Raw genomic sequence first — 16305 nt, forward strand, 5'->3', positions numbered from 1 at the left:
AAGAAATACTTTTACGTCAGATCAGCCTGATTCTTCAAAGAAACCAGAAAAGCTTTTCATGGCAAATTTTGAAGTATACTATTTGTTTTTGAAAAGGCTTGAGATGTATGCTACCTTGGTGATACACCATAGAACTGGAAATGTGCAAGCTGAGTATTTTCTTCACTCCTGAGAAAAAGAACAGTGTCCCTTTTCACTCGTACATGGATTGTGGTATTTAACAGCATTGGTTTTAAAGTTCGGCAAGCATCTAGGTAGTGGTAAGGCTAGGTAGCAAGGTAGCAAGGAGGCTAAGGAGTGATTGGAGAGCTTACAGCTGCTTGAAAGGCACTCACAAAGCTGACTGAGTCATACTTTTCCAAGTAACACCAGATGACACAATAAAGGGCAACAGCTGCAGACTGCACTTTTGAGTCATTTAAGTTGCCATGCTCTGAGCAAAAGGGCCGCCAACATTTCTGTACTTCTAACAAGAGCAAACACACTGTACCAAATTAATTACATGTTTTAATTTAATACAGTTTTACCTTTGTGTTATATTTCAACAGATGGCTGTATTAAAGTCTGAGCTTTAATCTTTTAATGCTGTTTCTTATCTTCACAATATTTTACATAGTAATCTCATGACATTAACCCAAAACTTTCATTTGTTGTCAAGTACAGCTCTACAAATGGGAGGAAATAAGAGATTCACCAATTGTGGTGCTGCAAAGGACAACTGTCAGCACCTAATCTAACCTCCTGACTGCAGGGCTTTTTCAAATTATTAGTTGTGTGAACTAGACACATCATAGGGAAAAAACTTTCAGATGTGATATGGCATTTCCAGTGAACTTGTAAGACTGGTAATTGCAAGAGTGATCACGTCTCTTCAGTCTTTGCATTTTCTCACTCATTAAATTTTTTCAGACATGATTGCCGGTGATGTGATGGCTTTTTTTATTTTTAATTGATAAAGATATCAATTAACATAAATCTGAGATCCTATCCAATACATTCCTTGTTAAAAACATAATCTTTTTATAATTATTCACTGTTCACAACTGTATGCAGACTTGTCCATTAATATTTCCAAATATTAATATTTGCTTTCTTGAGGTCTTTTTTTACCTAGCTTCCTTTTAGAGTCACGTCTTGTTTTGAAAAACAAATCTTACCGTGATCAGTTTTTCCAGGTATCTTTTCCTCTTTTCTTTTATCTGATGATGTTTCCCACAAATTTTACCTGTGGTGACTTCATTTTGATCTGCTAAAAAAAATGGGGACATTAGTTCAGGGTCAGCTATGACTCATCCTCCCATCCATCCCCAAACTTATGAATACAGTTAAAATCTTGTGTCCTTTGAAGACATACCAAGTCTCAGATTGATTTTTTCTGAAGATTTTCTCAGTATATCTTGCATTATCTGAAGTAGCACATTCAAATTCTATTTCTAGAAATAAAAAGACAGGAAAAAAGCCCACAAAATAGAGCTTTTAAAGGCTATTTAGAAGTTTAAAGGAAGTTAAAAGAAATAAAGGCATATTTTACTTGCATGATGACAAATGAAGATACAGTCAGCTGGGAACAAAATTAGTGAAGAACGAGCTTAACAAATTACTTTCAGATAATTGTGCAAATCAGGTTCTTCTGCCTTCTTTCAATTAATATTTGATTTTCTCTAAAGCTCCGCTGCTAGTTTCCATTTGCAACATATAATCTGCTTGTCTCTCTTTTCTTAACTAACTGTAATGGAAGGTTTTGAATTATATATCACTTCAGTTGCTGAAGTGTAATCAAACAATGGGTTGTGAATTTTCAAAAAAAGGTCCTGATGTCTGGACTACAGTGACTTTAAGTGATGGAGCTTCTCCTTAAAGATGTCTGAAGATAAGAGACATCTTTGCTTACAGAGACTGAGCTTGATTTTTTTCAAGCTTGATTTTTCAATAGGAAAAAAAGCAATGTAGGAATATTTTCACCTATTTCTAATTGTATTGCCATATTATTTTATTTTTCCTAGGAATATAAGGAAAAAGTCCAGATATTGATCTCAACTGTACTGTGTAAAACAAGTAAATTAATGCAATAATTTGTTTGATTAATAATTTGATTCCAAAAATAGAATCCTTCTGCAGTTGTTTTGCTCAGTAGGGAACAGAGGGAACTATTACTACTAATTAGCAACTCTTAAAATTATGCCTAACTTTGTTTAATGTTATCTTTTTCTCGACGTTTGAGACCTCTAATACAGTGACTTAGAGAAGACTGTGTGAGGGAAGCATCATGTGCTTATTCTTTATTGCTGCATCATATACCGGGTCATTAATCATTAGCAGAAAGAGTAAAGGTCCCAATTTAGTACCCTGGGGAGACATCTCCATTAATCGCTTGCCAGTTGGAGGGGACACAATTGACTTTAACCTGCTGGCTATGGTCCATAGGAAAAGCTCTGACCCATTTAATCAGCCTGGAATGTGTTCCATAACCTTTCAAGTTGGATCATTGAATGTCAAGTTCTGTTGAAGGCTTTATTTAGTCAACCATGACTGGTAACCTCCTTATCTTCTGCTTTTCGTGTCAGAGGTACAATAGTTTTGTCAACACATGTGCAGCTATTTTCTTTAAAAGCTGCCAGACTGTGTTCAGTCTAAATGGGTTTCAAAGATTTACCATAACTGTGCTGGTATAATATTTTATGCACAAGCTCAATGAAAAAGTGCAATTTGTAATTACTTTCTTTTGTCTGTCATTTAATCTGCGCTGTGAATAGAAAGTATATTTAGTGAGCTTCAATACACAGGAACTTCCACAGACAGAAATATTACTCAAAGACCCCTCTACTTTCTGATATGTAGTGTTTTCCTTCATTTTGTTTATTGACCATAGTATATGTTAACATGGTGTCATCATTACTGTACATTGTGTCACTGTTAACAAAGAATAAATGAATTCAGAAATTCTGATGCCACTGTATGACACAGTGAATCGAGATGTTACTGTTGCTCAGATTTATTACTCTTATTTCTGTGCACTTGCTTCATCTGCCAATTTAGGTCACTTAAATCATTTTGTGATGTTTTATGAAAATATCCAGTAATATATGTTGTTGTGGAAAGGGTAAATCAGAGTCCCTTCTGAGGGAAGTACTGACTTTGTATTTGGGCTTATTAGGAAATAGCAAACCAAGTGCAACTGTGAATAGTGGCAGTCCTAACCATAAAACTTCCGTGTTTATCTGATGAAGCAGCTATCTGACATCTACAGCTACCTCATAAAATAGGACTGGATTGATGAGCTTAAGTTATTGAGTGTTTCTTGATTCTGTGAGCATTTTGTTGCCTAGAGCTGTGTAGGCAGTTTTCTTTCTTTTGCTGTTTTCTCTCATTCTCCATTTTTGCTGGGAAGGAATGCCTTATGCTTTCAACTGTTTCATTTAACAAATTGGTCTTTGAAACGCTTTGTTGCCTGGATGAAAATAATGGTGAAATAATTTCTGTCTAACTGTGGGAGCATTCATGAGCCTGACAGAGTGAGTGCAAGGTGTAAAACTGTAATTTAATTAGTGGCATTTCATTTCATTTTCTAAGTTAGGATCAGCATCAGTCTGTTATTAGGTCTGAAAGGATGTATTTAAGAAAGAGTACTGCGTTTCCTTTAATAATAACAGCCTAAAAACTTATTAATGATAACGATATGCAAAATGTTATATACAAAAAGAAAAGATCTGACAAGCATGAATGGTGACAGATGATGACCGGAATTCTCAAAATTTATGATTATTACAATGTGAAAAAGTAATTATGAATAACAAAAATCTGTTGCAATAATTAGCTGTAATGAATGCTCATAGCAAGGTAAATGAACTGGAACAATTTAAGGCAATAACACATGATTTGCATTTTATACTATGTCAGAACATTTTATCATTAAACAAGTCAGCAATATACTCATATGTTACCACAATTTTCAATTTTTTAGCCATGCACCGCATGTTCAAGTCTGTTGCTAAGCTGTGATCTGTACATAAAGAAAAAGTGATAAAAAGAATTAATCACTTTAATAAGGCAATCTTCGCTCTATTAAAACAAATATTTTCATGTGAATTTTGGTTTTGTACATATGGTAATAAATCTGTTTGTAATGTAGGACTTCTCTACATAGTAGCAAACCATTTGCAGTGTGGGAACGAGTCTGTCTAAGGTGTCAGCGTGTATTTTTTACAAACTAGGGCACATCTGTGATGGTCTTGTGGAATTGTCTATGAACATTCATTCACGCCGTTCATTCTGAAAGCAAGGCCCGTTTTAAATGATCAGGCGCCGCTTCTCTGAAACTGTGTTTTAGTATTTGAGAATGCAAGAGCTCAGGGAGCCCAGAGCCAAGGGACAGATATGGAACCATTTAAAGTTTGCAGCTCTGCCTCTTTCAAATTCCTTTCGGCAGTGAACCATGAATTTCAGGATGATAAGATTACATCAGACTGGCTTTCACTGTTGGATCAGAGTAGTCACTCTCAGGTTGATTGTCATCACTAGCACTCAAGGTAGCTTTTCTCATTACAGTAGACCTTTCCAAGGGCTGTGATTCAGCATTCCATAGACATGTGATGTATCGGATATAGGGGCATTTCTGTGATTTCCTTCAGTTCTAAGTCTTCTTCACTTGTACCATCATTCTACCAAAACACACAGTTCGAGAGCTTGGTGAAGACCATGAGGCAAGCTGCCATTTTTTTTTTTCTGTTCTTCTGTTTTAAGAAAATGATTCTGAGATCACTGAACTGATAATACTTCTTAACCTTGGCTAGTTTGTTTGCAAGGAATGCTGTTCACTCTTGCATAGCCAAACTGCTTTTTGAGAAGTTTATCTGTTTCCTTGCTATGAATCTGTCTGACATGAGTTTAATCCTTAAGTAACTGAGTTTCACTACACCTTGCTCTAATGCACATGTTCTCCATTCCTAAAGACATTTATGTCAGAACAGGCATTCAGCAAGTAACATTTCCAAATAAATTTGTCCCCCAACTGATGCTGAAGTCTGTGGAAGTCTGTCTGCAAACTATAAAAAGAACTGAACCAGGACTTCCAGAAATGTGGCAAATGGTTCCTCTCCTTACCCTCTAGTACGACACGGAAGCTGTCCTGGAAGCTGCACTTTATTTTGCTATTGAGCTGTCTGCTTTTTCATTCAGTACTCTGAAGCTGAGGGAAGAATTTCTGAGTTTGCATTTTGAGTCAGTGGAGCAGACACCTTTGTCAAAAGCTTAAGAGTAGTTTAAAATATTAAAAAAAAAACAACCCACAAAACAGCAAAACTAAATAAGAGTTTATTTTAACATCATTTTAAATAGCATCATATAATGGTAGGGAGGCTGCTATAATTGCATTTGATGCAACCTTTGTTTTCTATCATATGAATCAAGTTCTAATAGCTATATTTTTCATACAGAAAAAATATAGGCTGGTTCTACCTTGAGACCACTTTTGCAAAAAAATTTTCCAGGTATATTGTAACCTAGGAATTTTGTGTTGTGTGAGTGAACTCCCAGGTGGAGACCTGGAGAAAGCCATTCATGACATTTGGAAGTTGGAGTTATTTTTTTAAATTTTTAAAAATTTTTTGTTATTACAGAAGTGTTTGGATAGTGGTACAGGACCAACCGGACACATTTTAATTACTTGTTACTATTTCTTCTTAATCTACTTCAAACAGAAATTGCAGTGTAATACTGAGCATATCATACTCCCAGTCCTTGTTCTGTGTGGGGTTTCTTTACCCTCTGAACGATTTATTTTTTCTGGGTCAAATGAATTTCTAGATAGACCAAATACTTTCATGTATGACAAGGACAGTAGGACATCAAAACATATATACCCCAGGGAATGGCTTTAAACTACTCCTTTTGATAATACTCTTCCTGACATATTCAATGCATCCATCACATCAAAGCTTTAACTTTCTTTTTTTTTTTAAAGTCTGTTTTTCCTGGAGAATGCATGAGGTTGTTAAATTAAAACAAAAATGTACATTCAGAACAGGAATTGCAATGCACTTGAGCAGAGACATCTGCTATTTTTGTTTTCTGTTTCCCAGGAACAGAAATTTGTTGTAGGAGATGGCAGTGTACTTTGAATGTCTACAGAATACTGAACATAAAACCTGGTGTCTATAGAAACAATAAAAACATTAACTGGTATGAGCCTGTAGCTCCATTCTGGGTTAGAGCATGTAAGAATCTAGAGCAATTTTACTCATAACTAAGTTTTGAGCTGGTGCTTACTTTGGTGTACTGTCTGTGCTACACATGGAAGCACTTCTCCCTTTTCATGGCTTTGTTTTGAACTAAGTAGAAATCCTTGTTTATGCCTGAAAAGAGTTCATACATATACAAGGCTCAAATTGGGAAGAAGAATTGCAGATGAAGTGATCACTACTTTGTAAAGAAGCCCTTTTACGATCTGAGTTGTCACATGCCTGCTTTTGCAAGCTGGGGTACAATCTGCAAAATCGCTGAGGGTTACTGTCTGGGTGCAGTAACTCCGTAATGTGTTTAAGCACTTGTAAAAGGAAATATGTGGGGAAACTTGCTACATATAATAATGACTTATTTTCTGGTTTTCATTGTTTAACAACTAAATATTCCTCATCTTGTTCATATCATCTCAATAATGAATAACTTACATGGTTTCTTACTTTGTTGTGTTACGCTTCTGCTGCCTTATACTGCGGCTGCACATTACTATTATGAGGGAACAACAAAGGAAGGATTTGTATTCCAGCTCCTAGTGAGATCTGACCTCAGAATGAGGGCAGACACCTGCACATTCAGGGATGCAAGACTTGCTTTCTGTGAATACTGGGATCTCTCAGGTTCTGCTCCATTGAACAATTGGCAGGAATAAAGAAGCAGGTTCCCTTGCCTCTTAAGGGGGGGGGGGGGGGGGGAATTGCATGACCTTTGTGAGAAGCAGCTGCTGCTGGATCCTGATCCCTGCCAAGTTTAGCAGTAGCTCCTGACTTCAGTGCTGAGAATTGTACACCTATGCTTTCCCATGCTCCATGCTGAACACGGTCAAGAGTGCATTGCTCAGTAGAAAACGGGCCAAGGAACCCCATGAGTAGTAGTTTTCTCTGCAGGTTTTACACAAGATTGATTACAAGTGGTCAGTGACTGTGACAAAATTAGGTAAACTAAGTTGTTCAATATTATAGAATCATAGAATAGTTAGGGTTGGAAAGGATCTTAAGATCATCTAGTTCCAACCCCCCTGCCATGGGCAGGGACACCTCACACTAAACCATGTCACCCAAGGCTCTGTCCAAACTGGCCTTGAACACCACCAGGGATGGAGCATTCACAACTTCCCTGGGCAACCCATTCCGGTGCCTCACCACCCTTACAGTAAAGAATTTCCTTCTTATATCCAATCTAAACTTCCCCTGTGTAAGTTTTAACCCCTTACCCCTTGTCCTATCACTACAGTCCCTAATGAAGAGTCCATCCCCAGCATTCCTATAGCCCTCCTTCAGATACTGGAAGGCTGCTATGAGGTCTCCATGCAGCCTTCTCTTCTCCAGGCTGAACAGCCCCAGCTTTCTCAGCCGATCTTCATACGGGAGGTACTCCACTCCCCTGATCATCCTCGTGGCCCTTCTCTGGACTTGTTCCAACAGTTCCATGTCCTTTTATGTTGAGGACACCAGAACTGCACACGATACGCAAGGTGAGGTCTCACAAGAGCAGAGTTGAGGGGCAGGATCACCTCCTTCGACCTGCTGGTCACGCTCCTTTTGATGCAGCCCAGGATACGGTTGGCTTTCTGGGCTGCAAGCGCACAGCGCCGGCTCATGTTCATTTTCTTATCGACCAACAGCTCCAAGTCCTTCTCCACAGGGCTGCTCAGAATCTCTTCTCTATAAGCAAATTATCTTGAGTAATTTATGTTGAGAACTCTTGTTGCAGGGTTACTTACAAATTTCTTCATAAAATCCATACTGTATTTGCAAGTGATGTTCAAATAATTAAAGACAATAAGATTTAGTTTCATGTAGATTCAGAAATGCAGACTATGTAGTACACTTCAGCCTGACATATTTAAGTTGGTGTCTATGGAATCACAGTGTTTTGCCCAGTGTTTTTCTTTATACTATAAATTTACATTTTTTACATTGTTATATTATGTGCAGCTGGAAATTTTTTATTGCATAAAGTCAGTGTTATTTAAAAATAATTAGATGTATGAGAATACTGAAACTCTGGAGAGCAGAAATACAGTTTCAATAGACAAAGTAGTTCTGATACATTCACCTCTGTGCTGTATTGCTGAACTTAGCCTGTTTTTGTTGCTGCATGTTTGTGACTAGATTGAAAAGACATACAACCCTCACAAGATAATTTAAATGCAAACCATCAATTTAGATGCAGCCCTTATTTCTACAAGATGATGCTGTGGTTTGTGTGACCATTCATGTTTCTGTCAAATCTTCTTTTCAGTATTAGCCCATGGGTTATTTTGTGAGGATGACGGGGAGATGGCCAGTGCTTTGATGCACATGATGTTATATATTTTGGTATGCAACTTCTGTATAAGCATTGAGATATTAAGACTCACAGTCTCAAATCTTATTCAGCTGATAGATATGATATTTTTTATTTTATTGATATTTTCTGACAAAATATTTAAAGCTTTGTTTAATCAATTTAAGTGAAGCTGCTTGATGTTAAGAAAGAGAAGAAGAAAAGGGTGAGAACTAACTCTGAACCAGCAGTCTGTGTAGAACAGTATATAGACCAGCAACTTATTGGCACTTTTAAAAATGAACAGAATTTTGAGTCCCTGTGGACCTATGTGGGATTTACGGCCTCCTGCAGGGGAAGGGAAAATCATCTGCTTCTTGCAAGGTCATGATTCATACTGACTGTTGTAGCTTTGGTGGGAACAGCTGAAAGGCAATACTTTGCCTCTGCAGATAGCAAGAGAGCCCAAATTCCTCTTTTTGATTGACACAGTTGTATTCTTAATTACTATGAATTAGGATACTTTTGGATGCCTCGCCATTGTTCTTACTGGCTATTTACATGACTAAAATATTCTCTGTTGATAATGAACTCACAGCTTCCAGACATCATAACATCTATTTTTTTTCCTTAACAGGTCCAAATCATGTATTTGCAGAGATGCAGTGAGAAAAAGAATCGATATTTTGGCCACTATACAGGTGATAATGAATCTGTAGAAAAATAGCATGGCCTTCCTTTTTGATGAGCAAAATTCATTTGAATGAAAAGTAGTAAAAATCTTCCTGCCATAGATTATTACATTTCATTATGTGTTTTGTACAAGACATGTGACTGTGGAAGCCAGTCTTGGTTGTAAGTTCATCCTGCAAGACTTTCAGCTATTGACTCAGCTCTTCACAATGCCTAAGTGTGCTTTCTCTCTGCCTGCCTTAGACATATATAGACATTTTAAAATTGATATAACCTTACCTCTCTGTGCACAACAAATGTAAATACATGAGAGGGGGAAAAGAAGGTAATGCACATTGTTAGTGTCATACTTCATGGAAGAGTGGTTCTGTACGTGACACGGAGGCACTCTCAGTGAGCTTACAAGCTAAGTCCTTATTCCTGCAGGCCTAGAGCCCATGGGCTCTGTGAGAGTGCGGGGTCTGACTACAAGCAATAGCTTTGCAAGGGACTTTCTGTTTCCTTTATGTTATTTACTGATATGTGAAGCCAAAGAGATCCAGAATCCCCTTGGCACAGACGTACTGTATTTCCTAGTTTAACCTGTGCTTTTAATCCACATAACGCCTCGTTAGTCAGGCTTTATGGGTGTAATCCAGACCCCATTGATCTTAGTGGAAAACTGCCCACTGATTCCACTGGGCTTTTGATCACTGCCTTTACATGTGATGTTAATTTCACCTTTAAATCTTGTGCAAACCTACCAGGTTTGTGACTGGCTTAATTTTTTCAAGGTTATACATAGCTGAAAGTTAAGTAAAAAACATGCTTCCCCCCATGTACCAAAGATGAAATCCTGCCAAGTCCGGCACAAAGTGGGAAGAAAAGCAGGAATTTCTGGACATGAATCTTCCCCTATCCCTCCCAGTTATGAGTCTGGAGGACCTCTGTGCCACGGAGGTTCACAGACTTGGCTTCAACACCTGGCCATGCTGTCTAGATCCAAACTTGGCCTGGCCTCAGAAGTGTTTTTCCTCAGAACCATGGGTGCCTCCCACAGAGAGCTGAAGGGGATGGAAAGCTTAAGCAGTCTCACGGGGAACTTAAATCCTAATTCAGGAGTACCAAAAATTGATTCTTTGCAGCTGTGGAACAATTTTTTCTTTCCTGAATTGAGGGAAGAAAAGGAGCTCCAATATATTTCTAGGAGCCAACTTTTTTATTGTACTTGGAATTTTTTATTTGATCAGCAGCCTTGAGATTTGAAGAGTATTATTCACCTCCCTTCCTTGTTTCGAGAACTAGCATAAATAATCCATTTAGCAATAATGCTGTGCCTCCCAGTGTGCTTGTTTATCATTAGAGTTCTCTAGCTTTCAGTGGGCTAGTGCACTCTGATTCCTGGCTAGATTTATGATGCTAATGTCAGGCAGGAACTCTGTCCCTCTGTTTTCAAGCCAAACCTCTTTATTTTTACACTTGATTTAAATAATACACTTATAGAATCATCTGCAAAGATTTGAAAACATTCAGATTCTGTTTAAACTTAAAACCATTTTAGCTTCAACTTGAAACTTAACTCCATGGGAGTACCATTTATGTATTGTTACATTCACTACACTTTCACTAAGGGTCATCATGTGGGGTTTGGCATGCATATCAAGCATGGCATTTTTTTACTCACTCTGTAATGTGTTTTCACTTATTTTGTTTGTATATTCTATCTTTCTCTTAGAAAAATTCGAGAATTTTTAAGGTTTCTTTGTAGGTAACAAGGCCCTCTTACAGGTGCAAGTACATTAGTGAAAACTACTGCAGGAACTAGAAGAGAAAAACTGTCTTCATTAATAAGATCCGTGGGAATAACTGCAGGAACAACTTGTCCCAAAAAACTTTCACACAGTGCTCAGTGCTGTCCAGCTGACATGATCAAAATCAACATGGCAGGCACTGAACAGATTACAAACTGTCTAACTGATAGGTCTTCAAATGCAGTTGTTGCTGGGGATTTAAAAGTGACTGATTTCAGGACTTCAGTGAAATGCAGGAGGTACTATCCTTGGCAGCAGTTTAATAACTTAAGCCATTAAACTAAAGTATTTAATTTAAATTATTTTTTACTGTTGTTTAAAAATATTATTTTACACTAAATAGTTTAGTTTCATAGAAAAACATAAAGGGTTATACTGCTTGGATGTTGGCACTGAAGTATGACCTCTACCAGAATTACTGTCCAGTTGAATAACAGACCAATAAATACCTCGTTAAATTAGAGAACCTTCAGATAATATCTACAAGAATGACACAAAATTTGAAAACTGTACCTGGCAGTGAGAAAACTGTGAGAAGCTACATTGGTTTAGCTTAGACAGTGACAGTTAAGGATGACCTTGGTGGTAATTAGAGGTAAAAGTATCTGTTATCCAAGTGTATGAGGTGCATAAGTGCAACCATATCACAGGAGATGGATCTGTGCACTGTATCTGCAGAGCTAATGTAGGAGATAAAAGTCTGTATAGCTTCACAAGTAAAGGAAAGCAAAACTTGATAAAAAGCAGCTGTATGGTCTAACAATGAAGATGGAAAAAGATTAGTAAGAATATTGTAGACATTGCAACTAGATCAATTCAGACCAGAAATGAATCATTGGAGAGTAGCCCAGTGAAAAAATTTACCAGATCTTGCTGTGCATTTTCCATTACTTCAGGGTTTTCTTTTTATTCTTCATGAATTTGGTTGTTTTTAAGTTATCTTCTACTTCAGACAAATTAGTTTTAAGAAAACCCAGCATTCAAGACATCACAATGGGGGAGTGTAACAGACATTCTGGATTTATTACTTGTGAAAACATAGTACTCATGTTTCTTACAAGTCTGTTTTCAGCAGCCTTTGATTAATAACTTATTTGGATACTATGGGAAACCTAGTGACTGAGGATGAGGAAAATGCTGAGGTACTTAATGCTGCCTTTGCCTAAGTCTTTACTAGTTGCACCAGCCATGCTCAGGGTACTCGGTTCTCTGAGGTGGATGACAGAGATGGGCAGCTGATTGAAGCCTCCATAATTCAGGAATAAATGGTTAACGACCTCCTGATCCACTAAGGCGTACACAAGTCTATGTGGCCAGATAAGTTACACCCAAGAGTGCTGAAGGAGCTCTCAGAGGAGCTTGCTAAGCCACTCTCCATCATCTGTCAGCAGTCCTGGTCTAGTGGGCAGGTCCTAGAGGACTGGAGGTTGGCCAGCATTGTGCCTCTCTACAAAAAAGGAGGAAAGAAGACCGCGGAAACTATTGGCCTGTCAGCCTGACCTCAGTGGCAGGGAAGGTCATGGAGCAGATGATCCTAACTGAGATCAAAGAGCACTTGCAGGAAAACAGAGGGATCAGGCCCAGTCAACACTGGTTCATGAAGGGCAGGTTCTGCTTGACCAACCTTATCTCCTTCTACAAGAAGGTGACCCACCTCACTGATGAGGAAAAGGCTGTGGACATTGTCTATTTGGGCTTAAGTAAAGCATTTGACACTGTCTGCCACAGTGTTCACCTGGAGAAACTGGTTGCTCATGGGTTGGAAACTGTGTGGATGGCCAAGCCTAAAGAGTTGTGGTAAATGATATCACATCTAGTTGGTGACTGGTCACTAGTGGTGTCCTTCAGGGCTCAGTGTTGGGGCCAGTGTTGTTTAATATCTTCACTGATGATCTGGATGAGGGAATTGTCTATGACACCAAGTTGTCTGGGAGTATTGATCTGCTGAAGGATAGAGAGGCTATGCAGAGGGATCTGGACAGGCTGGATCTACGGGCTGTGACCAGTGGTATGAGGTTTAACAACAAAAAGTGCCAGGTTCTGCATCTGGGACAAAACAATCCCATACAGTGCTAGTCTGGAGAAGAGAAGGCTCAGGGGGGACCTTATCATTCTCTACAGCTACCTGAAAGGAGGTTGTAGTGAGGTGGGGGCCGGTCTCTTCTCCCAGGTAACAAGCTAGGACAAGAGTTAACAGCCTCGAGCTGCATCAGGGGAGGTTTAGATTAGATATTAGGAAAAATTTCTTACCAAGACGATGCTTGGGCATTGGAACAGACTTCCCAGGAAAGTGATGGAATCACCATCTCTGGAAGCGTTCAGAAACTGTAGATGAGGCCCTTAGTGGTGGACTTGGCAGTTCCAGAGTAATGGTTGAACTTGACAGTCTCAAAGGTTTTTTCCTACCTCGTGTATTCTATGATTCTATGATTCTAAGTATTTTAGTTTGTCTAAAGTTAACGTTTGTGCCTACAGAACATGTGTATAGATAGAAAAGACTGCAAACAAACCCAGATTTCTCCATTTTGTGTGGAAGTTTGATTTTTCACAGATAGACTACCATGGCAGGGTGTTCCCAAGAACCATTAATTTCAATGAGAGCTGTAACTTTTCAGTGTTACTAAACTTGAATTGGGGATGATTTATCTTTTGTAGCATGAGAACTGCATCATGGTACCTTAATGATAATGTTGTACAAGGAAGTGAATGTAGAAGTTTCAAGACAAGAAGACCATGGACCCTGGATGTACCCTGTGACCTCTTATTTTTAGGAGGAATTGCCCAGTTGCTATGCATATATGTCAGCAAAAAATTTACAAGAAACTAAGAAAGGTATCTAAGCCACAACATAAAAATTCATCTTTGGCTTAAGAAATGTCAAAGTTTTTAGACAAAGAAGCAATACATCATCAGCTGAGGTAGGATGAAATAAAGACATTGGAAGATTTTTGTCTGAAAAAGCACCTACTTTGAAGATAGAAAAAAAAATTCTTGTTAGCTGATATTTTTTTATGTCTTCTACTGCTGTATTTTCTAGTTTGTAATTTATCTGGAAATTTAAACATTGCTGGGAAAGCCTATCCGTACGATATTTCAGGCCTGAGAAAAAGTGAGAAGGTGAAATCCTCTCAAGAAACACTGAATTCATATTTCCTATCCAATTGTGTAGAAGTCCATCAGTTTGAAAAAATTGAAGGCATGTGTCCAAAGCCAAATTGCTATAATCATGTGTGCCTAAATCTGTCCCCAGTTACCATGATGAAATCTATAATCAGAATTGCATGATATTTGAATGGGTCCATTCTATAACTAAAAATATTCTCTAATACTTATGAAAAGGAGAACCTGAAATCTTTATTTCAGACCTTGTCTTTCAATCTTTTGATTTTCAAGTATCATCAAAAATGAAGAGATAGAATAATACATGTGACAGTTAAATTCATGCTTGGATAGGCAGTATTAAGAACAGATATAATCTTTGTAAATAACACCTGTGGACAGATAATCACCAGTTACATTGATTTTCCTGCTGAGGATTTTTGTCACTGGCATTAGTCAGAGCTTTATAAAGGAATAAATAGTTCTGTATCAATAGATTTTGTAGACTTTTACAAAAAAGTTTAGTTTTAGAATAAAGGGAGCTTTAGACTGCAATTGTGCTGCTATGTTCTTTGCATGAAACCTTTATATATGATACTTATTTCAGTCCTGAGGCAAATGACAAATAATGTTTAAGCACTTGATCACTTTTCTCTTTTCCTTCCAAGCACTGACTGAAAGTTTGCAAGGAGCTCTGATGAAGATTTGTTCTCTACAGATCTCCACCACTATTTTCATCTAGGAGATCCAGACGCTGTGGCATTTATAGCAGTCCCACTGAGTTACTGAGTGCTCTTGGATATATGTATATGTACAGTAACAGTTACAGGTAGGTAATTGGTGCTTATTTCCATGAAAAAGACACTGGGAATGGTTTTAGAAACTTCCTCTAGTGAGCTCAGCTGAGCTGGATTTAAGCCTCCAAGGAGTTTAGGGCTTGTTCTGCCCTGTAGCTCTCCATGGCTGAGAGCATTCTAAATAAACACAAGGAGATGCTTTCAGAAATAGGATTTGAACCTATGTCTGCTTTGTGGGGGGAGTTCACTGCTGAAGGACAATGTGATGCTATAAAAACCTACTAGTTATTAGGTGACACTACAGCTGTACATTTCAGTGCAGGAAATGGTATTCATACATGGGGAATAAGACTCAATCTGAAAAGGTGAAGACCTATGTAAGGTCCTTGTCCTGAAACAGATTAGCAATGCCATCAAGAAACTTCCTTCCTTGCCTATCCTAAACCCTTAGGACAGACAGGGAAGTGACTCCAGGCTTCTCAAAGACTCTCTCTCTCTCTCCCTTTGTGTGCTGAGCTGAGCATTGTGCACTTGAAAGGTCTTAAGAAAAGGCCTCTTCTCATGTAACCTCTCCTGGGTGGAATGCATTCCTTATAAACACTTTAAACTAAGCCACACACCTTAAAGCGCCTGATAGGCAACAAGAATTCGAGGTGATAGCCTGCCTGAAGGCATTTTTACTGTAAGCTTATATTTAGTCCTTTACTCCCCACCCCTAACCCCCTTGTTTTCATTTTACATTTACACCAAAACTGCAGATATTTATCTTTGAAAGCCTTACTTCTGGGAGTTTGGAATCCAGTCATCACATCTTTTTCCTCTCATCGAGGCAAATGAGTTTGCACTGAAGTCTAAAGTGTTTGACCTTTATCAAAATCTAAGCCACTTATAGTATTATAACTCCATCTCAATTAATTTTATCTAAGTAGTATAGCATGCCTTTTACTGGAGGACAAATTATAGCCCTTCTTCGTTAATACAAGCTGCATTGCAAGCACAGCTTTGATGCAAACTAAATCCACATAAAGTCAATATTTTTATGACTTTACCAACATAAGAACAGATACTGAGTTGGAATGGTATTACCTCTCTTGATATCAGGTTAGTCAAAACAGAATCAGAGAAACCTGTAAAAAGGGAAAACATTTTCCTTAAGTCAGAATCAGTTTTCTAAAATTTTATTTTCCAAGATACAAAATTAATTGCAATTATATTAAATTGAAAGACTGAAATAGAGATGGATGATTAATCAACCAACCCCTCCTATATATTGTTTGTTGGGCAGGGAAGAGTTCCCAGCTGCAGTAATTTGTCACTTTTGTTGACAGAGTGCAATAAATTCTGATCTAGACTGAAACACTCTGAGCTTCACATCATCCAGCAAATATCTGTAATGCTTCTCCTATATGGCCTTTCCAGTGACC

Source organism: Pezoporus flaviventris, unplaced genomic scaffold (assembly GCF_033815535.1).
Source record: "Pezoporus flaviventris isolate CSIRO_AGI_PZ_B2104156 unplaced genomic scaffold, CSIRO_AGI_Pfla_v1 ptg000002l, whole genome shotgun sequence".
Lineage (NCBI taxonomy): Eukaryota > Metazoa > Chordata > Aves > Psittaciformes > Psittacidae > Pezoporus > Pezoporus flaviventris.